Raw genomic sequence first — 6000 nt, 5'->3', positions numbered from 1 at the left:
CAGCGGATGGCGCAGGGGACGGCGTGTGGCAGCGGGGATTGCGTAGGAGGAGCCGGCGGTGGGGATTGCGCAGAATTGTGCGAAGGAAGGAGGATGCGGCGTGTGGCGGCGGGGATAGTGTGCGGCGGCGGGGATTGCGCAAAACCGTGCGGAGGAAGGAGATTTGCGGGTGCGGATGGGTGCCACAGGTCAGACATGCATTTAACGAGGGCAGAGGTGTCCAGGGCACCTTTTAGCTCCCATAAGTGGTTTATGGACTAAACTTCAGGATCTAAAATTTAGCCCAAATAAGTAAGGGTGTTTGGCAGTTTAGCTCCTAAAATTTAGCCCAAATAAGTAAGGGTGTTTGGCAGTTTAGGGACTAAAGGGGACTAAAGTTTACCTCAAACCAAATAGGCCCTTAGTGATTTGATACAGTGTACTCCCTCCATCCCGTCATTTTAGTTTTTTTAATTCATAAATTTTACTATGCACTTAGATATACACTATGTCTACACGCAGAGAAAAACTATGAATTAAAAAAGCCAAAACGATCTATAATTTGAAACTACTTTGTAATAGTATGAGTTCATGAAACTTTACTATCTTTTCTCCATTTATTTATAGTGTCTACTAATAGCTCTATAACAAGTGGCACATTATTTGTGACCTTTGAATGATACAAGTGGCTGGTGAGTAACCCATCTGCTATTCATGTTTCTATTGCATACCATTCAGACGTAGAGACTGAGTTATTTTTTTCCCCATAATTAAGGAGGAGTTTGGCTTTTTTACACCTTTGAATTTGTGCTTATATACATTCAGCTCGTCTGGAAAGTGAAGACACCAACACACGAGTACACTCATTTCAACTTTTTAGCAAGCCTTTCGTCGTTCCGTGCCATTCCTGTCAATAAGATGTGACCTATCAGTTTTCTCTTAAAGCTGGCACGACAAAGACAAGTGCGGCCGCTCGCTGCTTGTTCCATTCGGCAAGCGAGCCCTGTAAAGCAAGTACAACAATGGTCAATTCGACTGCCCCTCATTTCGTTCGTTTGTTGAGCTGGAGAGAAAAGGGAAGGAGAGATAAAGCCATCCCAACCCTCCTCTGTGGAATTAATTATAGTAGCAACTAAGCAAAACGCTGAAGAGGGGAGAGAAGAAAAAAAAGATGGAAGCGGTGTCGTACGCAGGACATCGGGTCGGCGCGCGCATCAAAAATCACCGTTGGGTCGACGCATTGTTTCTTCCCCTTTGTGTTTTCCTCGCCATGCCGATCCGTTGCGCCTGCGTGCCTCTGCCGGCCGCCGCCATGGCCCGCCCCGCGCAGCTGCTTCTCCCGCGCACGAGCCTCTCCCATGCGGCAGGCCTGGAATTTTTGGCGCGCTCCCAAGTCCCAAATCGTCTCCGCGCCAATCTCCGGCTCGCCCTACCTTCATATATTTCACTCTCGTACTGCACCTATCTTTTTCCCCGATCACTCCCATCTCCAATCCTTCTGCGTTGCCGGCCACAATAACCTCCAAATTAATCCCCAATCACTCATCACCAAGGAAGAAATCGTCTCAAGCCTTGTGCAAGAATGGAGGGGGGACGGAGGAAGCTTGGCGACGGTCTCAACACGATAACCAAGATAGTAGACTACCTGCTATCCAATGGCGAGTAAGGCCTTGTTTACTTGTCAAAGTTGGGAGGTGCCAAATTATTGTTACAGTACTGTAGCACACTGTAGCGTTTCGTTTGTATTTGTGAATTATTGTCCAAACATTGACTAATTAGGCTCAAAAGATTCGTCTTGCAAAGTACAACAAAACTGTGCAATTAGTTTTTAATTTCGGCTACATTTAGTACTCCATGCATGCACCGCAAGTTTGATGTGATGGGGAATCTTCTTTTTGCATAGTGCTAAAGTTGGGAGTTGGGGGTGAAGTAAACAAGAGCTAAAACAATAGGAGAGAGAAAGATAGGATGGGATAGAAGTGGGTCCAGCGTACGAAATAAAAAATAATATTAATAAATTTATTAAAGACAAGGATGAATCTATTGTTGTATGACTGGGCTAGCATGATGAGTTGGCTTGTCCAATAGCCAAGCACTTGGCTCAACTATTAATCTTGCTCTAACTCCTCCGCTTTCAGTCTAATCCAACAGATCCCTGCAGGGCGCATCGCGCGTGGCCACCTTTCCATGTCGCCCCATCCAAACATGCTGAGCAGGCCACCGCAAAGGCACAAGCCTGCCTTGTTCGCTGCCACTGTCCCTTGGCTGCCACTTCGTTTGGGTTATTTCCACTTGCAACTTTGCAAGGTTATCTGGAGCCCGCCTTGTTGACAGCCTAATTTACACCAGTACAACAGCAATGTACCCTTGTACAGCCCAGTGCAACAGCAATGTACCATTTGTCGGGTTCAAACTCAAGTTCCTCCCATTCAATGGATATGGGAGTATTTCTTTTTTCAATGTTAAATGCGGTATATGCAAGTGACAGGGGGCAGCATGTATTCCTATGTGAGTGTGGTGCTTTGTATTTGAGCTCAGGATCTGTATGCACTATGGGAGTACTAACCGACTTGCTATTTCTGCATTCAGACTTGACACCTTTCAGTTACCAGATGTGCTTTCACACGCATGACCTTTGAGCCTTGAATACTTGTGCTCATAATTAACTACACTACCCGAGTCAAAGTAGGTCATACCATTTGGAAACCACATTCGCAAGCTTAACATACACAAGAACAGGGGTGGTAGCAAGCGAGAAACTTGTTTTATTGTGTGTCTAAGCATCCTGACAAAAACGCATGGCAATAATTCCGACTCTCTACTCGAAATTATGCATGGCGTTGTTTGCTACGTGGTTTTTCGCCATTATACATTCAAAATTTACAAGACTTCCAGACTGTCAGATGCCCCTGAGGTTTATCATTCAGAATCTCTCGCCAAATCCCAACGAGAATGCTCCAGTACCAATATTGTCATCCATAGTGAACTCTGCTCTTACCGCGCCAAACTTGATGCCAACGCCATAGGAGGACCACGTTGGAACAACTCTGTTGGGTTTCCTTTCACATCCTTGGAGCTACCAAGGTCAGTGCCATGCTCAGCAAATGCGTAAGGCCTGATTTGGTTCCCTGACTTATTTTTAAGCACCCATCACATCGAATGTTTAGATACTAATTATGAGTATTAAACGTAGACTATTTACAAAACCGATCACATAAGTGGAGGCTAAACGGCGAGACGAATCTATTAAACCTAATTAGTCCATGATTTGACAATATGTTGCTACAGTAAACATTTGCTAATGATGGATTAATTAGGCTTAATAGATTCGTCTCGCCGTTTAGTCTCCACTTATGTAATGGGTTTAGTAAATAGTCTACGTTTAATATCCCTAATTAGTATCTAAACATTCGATGTGACACGTGCTTAAAAATAAGCAAAGGAACCAAACAGGCCCCGTTGCTTGTTTGTCCATCACAGTGACAGGAATGCGTAACTCGGTGGCAACCTGCATTGGTAATCAAAACAAAATAAATCAGAAGGAAAAAAACAATGTGCCTACATGATCAGTATTGAAAATGATGCATCATAATTCTGAAAAAAAAACTACAAATTTCCTGCTGGATAATACTCTCACCTCAAGGAGATTCCTGGCTGCACCCAGTTCCCCCATACTGTAGCCCCTAACTGAATGAGGTCCTCCAAGTGCAAATGCATCATAGCTTGGAAGATCTCCTACACAACCTGCGTAACGACAATGAAGGGCCAAAACAGCTGGTGGTGGCTTGCCAGGACCTTTCTCCTGCTTGTTCAAATTTATGAACTTTGTCACAGAAAGCTGATGACGGTTGAACAGCGGGTTTTCACTTCCAATTCCCAGACTTTGGTCCACCTTCAGCATAAAAGAAAAATTATTGAAAGCACCCACACTTTACCAAGATGTCAGTAAACTTGCTCATCTGCAAAGAAATTAAAAGAAAAACGGGCCATGCACATTTTCCTTCTTTTCTAGAAACAAATGTCCAAACTCTAATGCAAAATTATATATAGCCTAAAATGTGCCGAAAGCCTCAATCAAATGATGAACAATACTAAAAAAAATCATAAGAATCAATCATATTAAGAGCCTGTCAGGGTCATTTTTACAAAAGAGGTAGTCAATAATCCTATTTAGTTTAGTGCCACCAGCCTGACAAATGAATGAAGTTTCATGTCTATAACAGGCACCAGCTGGTACAAACCAGCATACCTGGAATATACATCTGTCCCCAATAGTCGCACCATTTACAAACTCTGTATTATCTCGAGTCATATTAGCTTGTAGAAATTCCATTCGATCTACACCAGTACCACTGAAGGTTGTGGGAGGTCCATCCATCCTTAAGGCGCCGTTAGGCAATATTCAAGAACCATTTGTACATATGTTGTTCTTTTCATCGCGTGCTGTAATCTCTTCTAACACGAGGCCATATGTAAATTTGCTCTGCTTTGTGAATTTCTGAAAGAAAAATCCAATCGTCCAGTTTCAACATTTTACATATCTTGATTCTTGAAGCAGCTATAAAAAATCAAAGGTACAAAAGCAAACATCAATCTGTGCTAACCTCTGTTATATTGACTTTTAGTCCAACTCTGTCAATCCATATCGGCGGAGCTGCATCCATGCTGGGACCAGCAACAAAGATAGGACTTAATTTCCTGGTGTTGAAGAAGCTAGTTTTGAAGGTGCGGTTTCTACTAAAGTTCTCCACACCATCCACATAAGGGTGCTCATACTCAAAATTGAACGAGAGATCATCCTAATGTCACCCCAAAAAAGACACGGGTAAGTGAATGCACATTTGGACTCTGAGGATCACAAGTATTGTAGCTGCAAACAAGCTAGAGAATCATCCAAGAATGGAGAAACTGGATGCAATTGAACTCGCGAGAGGCCTGTTCAAACCAGAGATGTTGCGGTGCCCAAACGACACAGTTCCTCCAGGTTTGATGGATGCCTAAGAAAAACAAAAGTTGCCACGAGACCACGTTGGCAATGTTACCTTGCATGCTAAGCACAGATCCTGTGGAGAACAAAAGGATGCGAATCCAAAGGTACATTACAAGAGTTGGTTGCCCTTGATCCCCTGGCACTATGCTCCAATGTCCTTTTGCTATTTTATTTTGTGTTACTTAGCCTGATTTATGGAAGTCTAATCGGTTTAGATCACGATCGCGACGTGAGATCGTGGGTTCTCCTATATATACAACCTATCGACCTCTACCGAAAATACATCTAATCGAGCTAGGGTTTTTGCCTCTTCTCGCTACTGCGCCGCCACCGTAGTCTACTCCATCTCGAGCGCCGGCGTGCACCGGCGAATGGGAGAGCAGCCTCTTGCTCTTGTGATCCTGCACCGGGAGAGGACAAATAAGATTTTTGGGAAGCGCTCCGCGCGACTACTCAAGGTCTTCACCACGACTTGTCCTCCATCCAAGTCTGGCGTTGCAGCATACCATCATCTTCGACATCATCTGCTGCGCTATGTCTGCAACACCGTTATCGTTCCATCAGCACCGCTTGTCATCACGGCTGCACCCGCTAAGTACGTACGCCGTGATCCGATCTGTTATTTCAGAATGTTTTCTGAGATCATGATGTTGTGCTTGCTGTTGCCTAGTATATTAGAGAGTTGCATGCTAAGTTTTATTTTTATTATGATAAATTTAGTTCGAAAATTAATCGTGCAGTTGTTTATGATAAACCGAGCTCATCCAGGAACTTGTACTCCACCCTGTTGATGTCCCCTTCGCGCACCTCGCACGCGAGCTCGCCGGAGCTGGGGTTCCGGAAGCACACAACCTACGCGAGAGCGAAGCCCTCGCCGTGGTACCACCTCTCGACGCGATCGGTGACCCTCCATGTCCTCCCGCAGGGCCTCCGGCAGGATGCACGGCCGGACGGCGCCGTCGACGCGCTGCTGGTACTCGCACTCCTGCTTTAATACTTGGGAAGAATTGCGTTCGGTGCAAAAGCAGGCC

The 6000-nt window shown here is 44.8% G+C and overlaps 1 pseudogene; it reads right to left on the bottom strand.

The window, feature by feature from the left end:
* Positions 1-2740: 2740 nt before the first annotated feature.
* On the bottom strand, positions 2741-5882 carry LOC117834290 (protein TOC75, chloroplastic-like; annotated as a pseudogene).
* Between the last annotated feature and the right edge of the window lie 118 nt (positions 5883-6000).

Source organism: Setaria viridis, chromosome 8, assembly GCF_005286985.2.
Source record: "Setaria viridis chromosome 8, Setaria_viridis_v4.0, whole genome shotgun sequence".
Taxonomy (NCBI): domain Eukaryota; kingdom Viridiplantae; phylum Streptophyta; class Magnoliopsida; order Poales; family Poaceae; genus Setaria; species Setaria viridis.
This window is presented reverse-complemented; position numbering and strand designations above follow the sequence as displayed.